Source organism: Gadus morhua, chromosome 20, assembly GCF_902167405.1.
Source record: "Gadus morhua chromosome 20, gadMor3.0, whole genome shotgun sequence".
Classification (NCBI taxonomy): domain Eukaryota; kingdom Metazoa; phylum Chordata; class Actinopteri; order Gadiformes; family Gadidae; genus Gadus; species Gadus morhua.
Window position 1 is genome coordinate 21,594,963 of NC_044067.1, and position 14,435 is coordinate 21,609,397.

The window sequence follows — 14,435 nt, forward strand, 5'->3', positions numbered from 1 at the left end:
ATGACTCGCAGGTTGGCAGTTAGAGGCTTCACCTATCAATCTAAACCAGTGAGTGGAGGATAGGATGACGATTACCATTGTGTCACCATCAGGCATTATTCGATCGATGAATCATTTGGATATTTCCATAAACTGTCTCCCGCCAGTATATGACTCCTGAACTGTGTGAATGGGATGGCAGTATGTTGACTGTAATGAAAGCAATAATCGGCAATTTAAAAACGATGTAAATCAACAAGATTACCTGGAAAATGGCAGCAAATATGTACGGAAAACTATGGGCAAATTGTTACTGTGTGCTTGTGTGTGGCGGCATGTGTTTGGTGATAGTGTATGTATAACTCCTAACGCTCACCACAATGTTATTATAAAACCCCAACATGTGTCTACAGCTTTCTTTGGTGTTAATTTGACTGCTTTAGTATTTAGTTACAAACCAATACACTATTTGTTATATAACCTGTCAATTATGGTTTGGAGAACATGAATGTCTGATTGAAATCAATGCTGAGGACTCTCTCCAGCGTGTTGCCTGAAATTCTTCATTTATTTTTATTAAACATGTCTCCACAGTCTGCTGGAAGAGAATCCCGTCCATTAAATCATCTTTAAATTAATTGACCATTGTACCGGACAGGGATGGTTTACGCTGTCCTTAAATGCACTGTAACCGTGGTCTTTTTAAAGGCAATTTTTTTTTCATACGATACAAGAATAACAAAGAGTTGAATGATGAACGACTGAGAAGATGACTGATAGAGGGAGCGGCCAATCATTGCAGGCTAATCTATTGATGAGGGAGCGAGAGAGAGACAAAGTGAGGGAGGTAGAGTGATAGCCGGACTGACAGAGGGAGAGGGAGATACAGAGAGAGGGAGTAAGTGAGTGAGTGAGAGAAAAAGACAGAGGGAGAGAGGGAGGGAGAGGGGTACAGAGAGAGTGCTTGAGGTAGTGAGTGAGTCAGAGAAAGAGAGGAAGGGAGATAGAGAGAGGTGGACTCCACGGCCCTGGGCCACTTATTTCTTCCTGGTCTGTCCTCTGCTGCCTTGCGTGGAGGTGCTACTGCCGCCGCTGCGAGGTCCTGCTGGGACCTGCCACTCATTCCTCACATTCCGGCCCCTTTCCTTCCCTTTCTCTCCATAACTCCTTCCTCCCTCTCTCCTCTGCCGCCCCAGGGCCCCGTTTCTGCTCCGTGTGGTGGGACCGGGGCCGGGGCTCGTTGTGTGACAGTCTGCTCTCCCTCTTATGAAGAGCTTTGGTTTGTAGTTATATCCATTATGGCCATTTTGAGTCATTTTGAAAGGGAGGAAAAAACTGTGTGTTTGTGACGGTCGTGATGTACAGCAAACGCTGTGAACTGAGGGAAACCTGTTTTTGAGGGAAACCACCTCAGCAGTAATAACAAGAGGCACGTCGGGCCACCGGGACGTGTGCATCTGTCTCAGCAGCTGCCCCATCCTGCAGCAGGCCGCAGAGCAGCAGCATGCATTCCGCTTGCCTACCTACAAGGGAAGAGGGCATGGAATGGAGAGGGCGCTCCACCGGGCTACCATCCGACCTCTGAACCAACGCGCTCCACCGGGCTACCATCCGACCTCTGAACCAACGCGCTCCACCGGGCTACCATCCGACCTCTGAACCAACGCGCTCCACCGGGCTACCATCCGACCTCTGAACCAACACGCTCCACCGGGCTACCATCCGACCTCTGAACCAACACGCTCCACCGGGCTACCATCCGACCTCTGAACCAACACGCTCCACCGGGCTACCATCCGACCTCTGAACCAACGCGCTCCACCGGGCTACCATCCAAACTCTGAACCCCCAGCTACCATCCAACCTCTGAACCCCTGGCTACCATCCAACCTCTGAACCCCTGGCTACCATCCAACCTCTGAACCCCTGGCTACCATCCAACCTCTGGCATGTACCAATGAGCTCCAACAGGGCTACCATCCAACCTCCGGCCACGACGAATCTTCAAGGAACATTGTGTGTGTGTGTGTGTGTGTGTGTGTGTGTGTGTGTGTGCGTGCGTGCGTGCGTGCGTGCGTGCGTGCGTGCGTGCGTGCGTGCGTGCGTGTGTGTGTTTGTGTGTCCATCCATGTACAGCAAAGGATGTTAATGGCCTGTCAATGCATATATACTTCTGCAGGGCACAATGTTTTGGGGAGGGAGGGATGGCTGTGTGTGTGGGGGGGGGGGGGGGGGGGGGGGGGGAGCGCGGGGGGGGGGGGGGGCTGGTGGTTAACAAAGAGATCTGCCACAGATGGGGGGGGGGGGCACACGAAAGGCTCACCTACCACCCAGCGTCACGTATAGCCTTTATCTCCGCCGGAGCGACCACATGAGAGGAGCAGGAGATACCTCGCTGTCACATGACTGATGGGCCCCTACTTAAAGGGAAATTCCACCTTCAGGGAAAATAAATGAAACCGTTTCTGTGAGGCTAAGTGGAGGGCAAACATCCTCTCTCCACACGGCTCTCAGAGGGCCTGTCTCACCGCCAGGTGTGAGCTTCATGACTCATTACAAGCCTTTTTAATGGAGCTGTTTGTGACATCACAAGTGGGAGTGTCCACACAGATGTTTACAACGAGTTCTCCCCATCATGCAGCTGGGGGTCACCAGATTGGGACAGCACGGTGGCTAGGGGGTTTGAGTCCCAGCCCAAAGGTTTCGGCTCTGTGGCCCAAAGTCGGCAGGGGATTTGTGGGCATCCTTTGAGGAACCTCAACCCCTACCTGACCTAGACATTATTGTAGTTAGCTCGTAAAAACGTGCTGCAATGCGCTAGATGACTAACTAGTCATAATAAACCGTAACATATGCAAACACAGTTTGCCATCCTTCAGTCGAACATATTCATCCCTATCGTTGGCTTGGATCCTACATCATCTCCCCCTAGACCTCCAAAGGTACCCGTAGACAGTGTGAAGGCAAGCACTCTGTGATTAGTACTGCATTTGGTGTGCCATGGATTTACTTCTGTGAGCCAGTATTTTATGTGTAACCAGTGAGTTTAGCAGCAGTAAGTGATCCGAACATGATGTAGCTAGAATATGTAAGGGATAATGTATAGGACGCCGGTCATTATCGAGAAAATAAGCCCCGACAGGGCGAACAGGACACTGACACGCAGCGGAGGTGTCTTGCTTCGCCATGAAGGGGCTTATTTTACGATAATGACCGGCAAAGTTCTATACATTATCCTGCTTATTACATGGCTACTTGCCAAAACGAAACAATTTATTTACAATGTATTTGTTACCAGCATTCATAGTGTTGATCAGCAGAGAAATAGTCCGCCCAAGACGTTGACGTCGTTGTCGTCGCTTAGCAACCGACAGCGCTTGGGTTGATACATATCCTGCTTATTACATTGACAAATTACCGGACTACGTGCGGAGTGATACCAAAGGCAAAAAGTCCTTTTGTTTACCTTGACAGCGGTCATTATTAATCCGTTGCCAATGAATTATGTAAGGCCAACATAATAAAACAATTCAAATACTTTAATAATTAGCCTTTTTCTTATTCGTATTGCATGCTTATTAAATGCATGCTCTGTTTAAGTTCATCTCCCTCGAAAAGTAGTTCCCTTTAGAACTACGGTGAATAACGTTAGCTCAACTGTAGGTAACGCGTTTCTATAGCAACCACACAAGGTTGCAACTGATCACTAGTTTAACAACGTAGTTGTTGCATTCGTATCAAGTCAGCTTTAATGACGATCGATCAAACATGCACTCCTTGATTTATTTTTTACAACGGACCTCATGTTTGAAATGTATGTGATAGAAAACGATACAAGCGGCGTATTGATCTACTGTGCTCAGTCAGCAGCAAGTAGAACCGACAAGTCAGCGGGCAATTATGCCGGATTAATGCACCCCTCCCAGCCAATCAGAATCGAGCATTCTTAAATGAAGTAGAATAACAAAAAAGAATTCACCGCCGGAAGTTGTGAAGTGCCCATGCAAGTGAACGGAACGTCGAAAAGACCCGTGTAATAAGAATATATAACGTTGGACCTCGGGCTGCAACGTTTGTGTTTTGATCATACTTTTACCTTTCCTTATGAATGCGTCTCTTTATGAAGAGTAATATGGCCGTTTCTTTCCCCGCCTCAGGTAGTGGTGAATAAGAATGGCTCTTTGTGTCAAGGTGACATGATATAATGGTTGTGGTATGAAGTGATGTTCTAAAGAAACAATTAGTGTTAATCATATGACAGGTAGAATGTGGTCATAGTATTTTCTTACTTTAATGTTATAAAATGTTATTGATGCGGTGGAAATCATTTGATGCATAATCCAGGTAAGCTGTCATTGATAGTTTAGTGAACTATTTATCTAGTAATTAATCATTTAGCAGATTTAGCCTTTCATCCAAAGAGCCTGGCAGAGAGCACATGGTATTAGATAGCAGTTGCCGACATCCTGCTGAAGGAGGCCTATGGGGGTAGACTGCGGACATGAGGGATCAAACTCACAATCTCTAGGCTGACCTAGCTACCTCCACTCCTGCCTCTGGCAACTAAAGGCTGACGTATTGAATGGCAATCACTGAATATGTGGTTGTGTTCCTGAACAGCCAATCAGGGGACAGCACTGAAATTGTTTGTTACTCCTAAAGAAGACATCAACCACACTCACGACAACCATGACATTGAAAGTATAAAGTAAGGAGATGATCCTAAACAGAGTGGACCAGAACGTTCTGACAATGTGTTCAAGGTTCGTAGAACCGGAAGCTTAGTCATATACGGGAGCCTGACTAACGAAGAGAAAGGTCTGGCAGGGAGTGGTCACCACTGACAGCCATCTGGTCGTAAAAACACACCCACACCGTTTGATTTCACTATGGATGTTAACAGCAATGCTTTGAGTTTGCTTTGGAGTATCTTTTGCTGTAAATATGTTGATGTTCTATACTTTTTTAAACCAACCGTTTAACCAGCCACCCAGCACACACCCAAACACACACAGTTCCTCTCATGTGGTGGCCGGGGAGCAGAGCTGTTGTGATGGGCTGTGGGTTCTAGGGGGCTATGTTAGCCCTCGGGGAAATTCCCCGATCCCCCCAACAAGACGAGAAGAAGCAGACAGAGGCGGAAGAGATATCCTAGAGATGGACGGATGGCTGCTGACGAACCGGGAGGGAGGTAGATGAGGGGATGCCAAGGAGATGAAAATCCAAACAGGAACTCGTAGGATAAGAAAGTCAACGGGTGAATACAGGTTGTTGGAACCAACAACCTTCTCATATCTTTATGATTCATAGAAATGCAATGCTAATTTCCTAAAGGATCAAATACCAACCACAATCCATGGAGAGCACACTAAAGCTGCCGTCCATCTATCTCCAGAGCCAGTCCCTCGTTTATTTCAAAGGACACAAACCTGGGGATTTCAAACCACAAAACACAACACAGGCTTACACACAACAAGATCGCAGGAAGACAATATGACACAGACTTCAAAAAGACCTGGTCTAATATCTTGAAGGTCGGGGAGGCGTGAATGAGGCTTCCTTATAAACTCTGTTCATTACAGGTGGGCTCAGTTCTAGCCTTGTTCCGACGCAGCAACAAAGAGTGGAGTGAGGGAAGGCTCTAAATCAGGATTATGGACAAATATTTCTGTTGATATGATCAAACCAATAGAGGGGTTGAACAGCATAAACCATTTCAACATAAAAAGGTTTGAACCGGTAGTGAGGATTACTTAGGTAACGCAGACGAAGCCGTTAGCTCAGAGCATATATACTCCCATGTATTTATGCTTCCATTCAATCGTAGTCAGCACATGTCTTGCAGAAAGTATGGCACACTTATTGTTGGGCATCTCCAAGATTTTGTTACTTTGCTTTGTTTTTATTTATTTCCACAAACCGGATTTCTGATTCCCAGTTCCCATTGAGACTCCACAGGCCTAACCTAATGGAACATTCAGCCGACCGACCAAACCCTCATTGAGTGTAAAACACAAATTCCTCTGCAAAGAACACCTCGGTCTCAGCCATCACTTAAGTAATTAACTTATTTTGAAAGTTACATGCCCTATTCGTTTTTGATCCAAAGTGGAATGACCTCAGTCAACCCATGCATGGCTGTAATTGGTAAACACTAAAAGGTTGTTACATTTATTCCCAGACACCTCATTTCTATCACTCTGACAAAGGAACATTAGAAGTGCCCGCTCAGCGAAGTCGAACCAGCAGCATTCTTTGGCTGCCGTTAGTTAAAATTTGAACGCCTGAAGCCTGCGCCTGAAGAGGTTTTTTTGTGTCTGCTAAAACATGTTTGCTTGTTATAATTGGCAAACTGTTCAAATAAAGTAACAGCCAGAACAGTACATCACAGTGGATTACCACTTCTTTCACAGTAAACGACTTTAACTGCAGTTCTCCGAGAAGATGATTTCGCAATCATCAATCTTGAATAATCCAGGGTCTATTTTTATCCAAACAACATTTCTAACTCATGAAAACAAATTCTCAAATAATATACAGTATAATAAAAACAAAAGAGCATGAGAGGTAATGCTGGGCAGTCCTTTCTGCAGACACTAGACAAGACACACGACATTCTGTAAACCAGCTGGTAAATCATCATTGTTCATTTGAATCCAATGCATATAATCTCTTTCTCAAGGTTGACCTGGCCAGTCTAAAATACAAATTTCACTACTGTATTATGAAGTAAATCATAAAGTATTGCTTTCCATTACAGAATGGTTGCAAGAAAAATGTCTAGATAATAAATGTTAGTTTCATGGAAATAATATACAGTGCATGCTAATTGCTAGACTAGAATATTTGTGAGCAGGAGAAAAACTCTCGCCTCCACTCGCTTTCATTGGGGAAGGAGAAAAAACTGAATCACGCAACTTTTTCAATTAAATTCAATGTTATATGCACAAATCACAGTTAGGGCCCTATTTTAACGGTCTGAAACGCAAGTGAGAAGCGCCAAGCGCAAGTAATTAGTGGGCGGTTCTACGGCGATGTCGTTAGTTTACCGGCGCGAAAATGACTCTTGCGCCCGGCGCATATCTAAAAAGGGTTGGTCTGAGGTAGCCTAATCACCCATAGGTGTGGTTTGGGCGTAACGTGAAATAAACCAATGAGAGTGCCAGCTCCCATCCCCTTTAAGAGCCATGAGCGCATTTTAACCTGAAGAGTTGATATTTTGACAGCGCGTCTGCAGCCTCCGATGAGACAGATGCACATGAATTTCAAACTTCAAATGGCTCTGTTTATAGCCAAATAATATGGCCTAATTCACACATGGAATAAGGTTTTCTTCCGCAACTTCAGAAATATGAGGAAAACCTGCATGATATAACATATGATTTGCGGTAACTGTGGTTCTATTTAATGATGTCAAGCAATACATTATAAACATTGTTTCTTATCAGTATTGTATGCATTATCGTTATCGATTTGTGTTCCTAATATGCATGTGTCCAAGCTTGTCTCTTCATGGATCGTGGTAGGCGGAGACGGACGGCCGCAGGATTGATTATTCTGGAGACGGGAAACGGACCCACAAACCTTGGTGCCAACTTCCTGGACTCCACACGGAGAGGGAGGTCACGTGTGGACAGCCAGACACGTTGTCCTGTGGTATAACAGGGGGCCAGAGTGCAACGTCGGTTGGCGGACCGCCGGTAGCGGTCGGAGGAGCGGAGAAGAACCGGGCGATCCTGCATCCAGGTGTGTCGACATCTCAGAATAAACGCCTGGACCTAGGGGACCCTGGCCTCACGTTCTTGCTCGGGAAAAAGGGGTGGTTGGAACCCTGGGAGCACTGAAAGGGAGAGAGGCCAGTGGCCGAACAGGGAAGGGTGTTGTGGGCATACTCAACCCACAGGAGATGTTTGGTCTAGTAGGATGGGTTGCGGGAGGCGAGACAGAGCAGAGCAGACGCCATCTCCTTGTTCATGCATTATGCTTGGCCATTGGTTTGTGGGTGGAATCCATGCGCCGTCTTAGAACATTTTTGGAACCTGGGCGGTATGAAAGAGAAAAGTTGAATCGGTTAAAGAAAAGAGCCCACCTGGCTTGCCTGGAACTCACACGCTTGGCTGAACAGTTGTATTCCAGGTTTTTGTGATCTTTCCAGACCACAAATGGTTGCTCTGCCCCTTCCAACCAGTGTCTCCACTCCTCAAGGGCCAGTATCACCGCCAGTAATTCCTGATTCCCAATGTCATAATTTCTCTCTGACGGAGACAGTTTGCGGGAGAAAAAAGCGCATGGATGGATCTTCTGGTCCTTGGCCGATCGTTGCGAGAGTACAGCTCCCACCCCCGTGTCAGAGGCATCCACCTCCACGATGAATTGACGGCCTGGGTCTGGGAAGACGAGAATCGGAGCAGAAGTGAAGCGTGCCTTTAACTCACCAAACGCCCTCTCGGCCACCGATGACCACCGGAGGGGACGCTGAGAGAGGTGAGAGCCATGAGGGGAGCTGCCACCGAGCTGTAGTTCCTGATAAATCGTTGGTAGAAATTAGCGAACCAAAGGAACCGCTGAAGTTCTTTGCGGGTTGAGGGAGTTGACCAATCCGTGACCGCTCTTGTCTTGGCCGGATCCATCTGAATATTCCCAGTACCGACGATGAACCCCAGGAACGATACTGAGACATGGAACTCTAATTTCTCGGCCTTGACAAACAGCTGGCTCTCCAGGAGTCTCTGCAGCACCCGATGCACGTGCTGCACATGATCCTGTTTGATCTTAGAAAAAATTTGAATATCATCCAGATATACGAACACACTGATTTTGAGCATATCCCGGAGCACATCGTTTACCAGACCTTGGAACACCGCGGGAGCATTGGTGAGTCCAAACGGCATGACCAAGTATTTATGGTGTCCACTAGGTTTATTAAAAGCCGTCTTCCACTCGTCCCCCTCACTGATGCGTACGAGGTGTTACGCGTTTCGGAGGTCGAGCTTAGTGAAGATGGTGGCTCCTTGCAAAAGGTCAAAGGCTGATGAGATGAGTGGAAGAGGATACCTGTTTTTGACGGTTATGTTGTTGAGCCCCCTATAGTCGATACATGGCCTCAGGAGGAGATGAGGAAGGCTGGATGATCCCTGCTGCCAGTGACCCCTTGATGTACTGCTCCATGGCTCTGTTTTCTGGGGCTGACAAGGAGTAGACCCCCCCTTTAGGGGGCGACATGCCAGGAAGCAAGTCAATGGCACAGTCATACGGTCGATGAGGTGGCAAGGAGGTGGCCCGGGTTTTATTGAAGACCTCTTTTAGATCCAGGTATTCCTCAGGAACGCTAGACAGATCTGGGAAATCAGAATGGGCAGGTGGACTAGGTGCAGATGAGAGTGCAGCCTTAAGACAGACAGCAGGACAGTGAGAACTCCACTGAAGGACGGTTCCTGTAGACCAGTCTATGTGTGGATTGTGTCTTCTTAACCAAGGATACCCCAGTATGACTGGCTGTTGTGGTGAGTAAATGAGGTGAAAGGTAAGTGGTTACCTGACCACCATTGGGCGGCCAGCGACATGTCCAGAAGATTGGCGTCGGCAGCGGAGTCAATAAGAACACTGAATGTGTGGTCCTGCCCGGAGTACTGGAAACCAGCCTGGAGCAGAGGTCGAGAGGGCATATCAAAGTTCACAGTCCGACTCACCGGCGCCCTCTGGATGACTGGTGAGCCCTGTCTTTTACTGGACAAGTCGAAACAAAATGGCCATCCTGGCCGCAGTACAGGCATTGGTTCGCACGTAGACGGTCTCTCCTCCATGGACAGCCGGGACCGGCCCAGCTGTATAGGCTCAGGTGAGCCACAAGGGGCGTGCTGAAACGCTGGAGGTGGACGCGGCTGTAGGACAAGCTGAGAATGGGGTGGTGCTGGAGAAACGGTAGACTGGGCTCTCTCCCACCACCGTTCCCTGAGATGTCCGTCGATGCGAACGGCAAGAGCTACCAGGTGGTCCAGGTCAGCAGGGAGATCCCGGACTGGCAGCTCATCCTTGATGCGGCCAGAGAGCCCAAGGTAGAAAGCGTCAAGGAGGGAGGGAGTGTTCCAGCTGCTATCAGCCGCGATACTGCGGAACTCTATAGCGTAGTCCGCGACGGTTCTCCCACCCTGGGTTAGATTCAACAATCCCCGAGCTGCCTCCCTACCGGGAGTCTCATGATCAAAAACTTTACGGAGCTCCGTAGAGAAAGAACTAACTGAAGCGCAGACAGGAGAGTTCCTCTCACATTCAGCGGTTCCCCAGTCCCTGGCTCTTCCGGTGAGCAGAAAGATAATGTAAGCCACCCGGGACCGCTCAGTGGGGAAGGCCGAGGGCTGGAGTTCGAAGGAGAGGGAACACTGCACCCGGAAGGTGCGGCAAGAACCAGGAGCCCTGGAACAGCGTTCCGGAGGGGAAATGAGCTTCAGATGCCGAAGAGGAACGAGCCGGGGAACTGGAATTAGGAGCTGCGAGGGGTAACCTCCGCAAGTGATCCCGAACCGATTCCATGCTGCTCTCGTGGCGGGCGACCAGAGTCTGCAGACCTTCCGCCATGGTGGTAAGTTGTTGGTCATGGCATTGTAGGACGCTGGCCTATGCCTGCAGTTCATTCTGGAGAGAATCTGAGTCGGCTGGGTTCATGTTTTGCCCAGATTGTACTGTCACGCTCTACTGAAGAGGCTGGCCGATTAGAACCCAAAAACACGACTCAGAGACAAGCAAATTACAATGATGTTCAGGTTTACTTTGTCAACCAAATCAACAGGGACGAGGCGGGGAACGTAGTCGGGGACAGGCAGGATCGGGAAACCGGGACAGGAGACAGGCGAACGAGGGTCCAGAGGGATGAGGCGGGGAACGTAGTCGGGACAGGCAGGATCGGGAAACCCGGAACAGGAGACAGGCGAATTGCTGGAGAGAGTTGCATGAACCAAACAGCGAAGACAATCTGGCACCAGGTGAACAGTGTTCAGCTAATTTATAGCCTCCACTAATCACTTGATGCAGCACAGCTGCGAGGGTGAATGAATAGAGTAGTGAAGGATGCGTGGCAGACAGACCGTGACATGTTTAAACAGATGGACGCACACACGCGCACCCGCATTTATTCATTATTTTTAACACTCACTCGCGGTAAAACAATGATTTCTCACGATCAAATACTTATCAATCCTAAAAGTAATGGGCATGTACACAATGTCTGTGTCCAGAAAATGTATGTTTGCTGTACGGTGTTTGCAGATGCATTGATTTAAAAGTACAACTGTATCAGCTGTTCTTTCCCAAATATTTTACCAAGAATGTGTGGCTAGGTAGATGAGAGAAGCAAAGTGTATGCGCGAGGTGCACAAGCAACATTATGCATGCGCCCTTAGAATAGCATCTGAACAACGAGCCACTGACTTTAAACCAGGTACTTCCCAGTTTGTGGCGCAAGTGGTTTCTGAAACTGTAAAATAGCACCAGGGAACATTTGCGCCAGAACACACCTCCTCCTTTAGCCGAACAGCCCCTTGGGGCGCAAGATCGTTCCCTAATAAACCGACGCGTGGCGCAGGAGGGAAGAGAACGCTCTGCGCCAGCTGCAAACTAACAACGACACATGGGCCAGTGATTAAGTCAATTGCGCCGGATGCAAGATAGGGCCCTTAGAGTTTAAAAGGGCATAACATAACAGGCCATATATTTATGACACCCCCCTGTACCTAGCCCCCAATAGGGCAGGAAATGAAAAAAATAAAATAATAATTCTAAATAGTGTCTATGGTGATGGGGTGCTAGCCGGTTCACCATCAGGATAGTCCAGACATTGAGTCAGTCACCACAAGAGACCAGGCATCCAGGCTCAGTCACCGCAACAGACCAGGCCGCCAGTCAGTCAACACAACAGACCGAACAACCAGTCAGTCAGCACACAGTGCACACAAAACGTGTAGACAGCTGCTAATGTACTACACAAACACTCATCCACACAAACAAAAACATTTACATAGTCAGACACAGACACTGACACTCATCCATGCATTCAGCATAAATCCTGGCAACAGCAGCAGCAGCCGAAGGACGAAAGAGGTTTTCAGTTTAGCTATGAACATCTCAGCAGAGCCAGCTTCACTGATTACAGGTGCAGACTATTCCATAGATTGACCGCTCGATGGACGCTCCGTTTCCTACTCATTTCTGTCTACAAGGACTACAGGGAATAAGGAATAAGTTCCTTCAAGTAGGATGGTGCTAATCCGTGGAAGTTTTTTTAGGTAAGCAGTAGCACCTTAGAAGCCGACCTGGCAGTTTTTGGGAGCCAGTGTAGGCAAGCGAGAAAAGGAGTAATATGGTAAAGTTAACTCATTCTAGTAAGAATGTACCAGTCAGTACTTTCCTTTGACTCATTTGAGTCACAGGAGAGTGTCGTCTGCATAACAGTGGAAGCTAACTCCATAGCCGTGGATTATGTTGCTGATGGGAAGCCTGCAGAATGCAAAAAGCAGGGGGCCGAGGACTGACCCTTGGGTGATACCAAAGCCTAGGTTGCTATGTTTTCATTCTGATTCTGACTTTTGTCTGTTTACGCCTGACTCCGACCAAACCAGATAAAACTCTTACATTACTTCACTCTTTTCTTTGTTTTGTCGTTCACTTTCTGTTAGACAGACACTATTGGCAAGAAGAGTATAAAGAGATTCTGCTGCAAAGTAGGATATTCTAAATAGTCAAATTCTACTTTGCTGTAAATTTTTTCCTTTACCAAGGAGCTTCAACTTCCAGAATTTAATCCTTTAAATCAAAAAAAACGTAGTCACCACTTCTTTGAGAGAGGGTCCAAAATGTTTCACCCTAAGACTGAAATTGACCATAATTTGCTGACATAGTTGACGATCTATGTAAAACAAAATAATAGTACAAAATATTCTGTGTATACGAACAGATTCCCAATGATTTCTACCCACAAGTGAACGGCAGCTAACCACTTTGTGTTACGAGATGCGCAATGAATGTTCATTGGGATGTTGGGTAAAAACTATTGAATGAAATTATCTCAAAAACCTTCAGGGCCAAAAAAATGTTGGAACCGGTTGCGTTGGTATCTCCCCGTTGATCTATCGTCTAACATGGCCTTTCCTTTGGTCTCTCCCTGTTCATCTTCTTACCTGGCCTTCCCTTTGGTATCTCCCTGTTCATCTTCGAACTTGGCCTTTCCTCTGGGATCTCCATTTTTACCTTCTAACCTGGCCTTTCCTCTGGTATCCCCCTATTCATCTTCTAACCTGGCCATCCCTTCTCCCTGAGATCCCAGACTCTGTTTCCCATGCCTCTGCCTAGTTAAAGCAAACATCTAACCCTAATCTAACAGTTTCTACTCATTTAAATTCTATGGACTCTCCTCTTCTCTGCCCATCCCTGGGCAGCCAGGCCGGTCCTGTCCCAGTCCAGCCCAGCCCAGCCCAGCAAGGAGGCTGCACATGTGCTGGTGAGGTCACTGGTCTCTCCCCATCGCGGTAACACGAGGATGATGGATGCTCTGGCCACTGAGTTTTTTTCCTGTGGTTTCTTTTTCATATCCACCAGCCTCTCTCTCCCTCTCACTCTCACTGACTCTCTATCCTTCTCGCTCTCCCTCTCTCTGCTCTTCAAGCTACCGTAAGCTTTACATTGTGGATTTCTAACATGCATGTTTTCTTCTTTAATCTGTCTTTCAAAGCTCACTGTCCTTCACTCCAGTTCTCTCGCTCTCTCTCTCTCTCTCTCTCTCTCTCTCTCTCTCTCTCTCTCTCTCTCTCTCTCTCTCTCTCTCTCTCTCTCTCTCTCTCACTCTCTCTCTCTCTCTCTTGCTCTTTCTCTCTCTCTCTCTCTCCCTCTCTCTCTCTCTCTCTCTCTCTCTCTCTCTCTCTCTCTCTCTCTCTCACTCTCTCTCTCTCTCGTTTCTTCTCTGTGTCTCTCTCTCTCTCTCTCACTCTCTCTCTCTCTTCAGCTCTCTCACTCTCTACAGCTCTCTCTGTCTCTCGCTCTCCAGCCCTCTCTCTATCTTGCTCTCCTTTCTCTCTCTTACTCTTTCTCTTCAGCTCTCTCTCTCTCTCTTTCTCTTCAGCTTTCTCTTCAGCTCTCTCTCTCTCTCTCTCTCTCTCTCTCTCTCTCTCTCTCTCTCTCTCTCTCTCTCTCTCTCTCTCTCTCTCTCTTTCTCCTCTCTCTCTTTCTCTTCAGCTCTCCCTCTCTCTTTCTCTTCAGATCTCTCTCTCTCTCTTTCTCCTCTCTCTCTTTCTCTTCAGCTCTCTCTCTCTCTCTCTCTCTCTCTCTCTCTCTCTCTCTCTCTCTCTCTCTCTCTCTCTCTCTCTCTCTCTCTCTCTCTCTCTCTCTCTCTCTCTCTCTCTCTCTCTCTGTGTCTCACTCTCAGGTTTTCGGTTAGGAGGGAGGTTAGGGCTATATAATGAAAGCAGGCT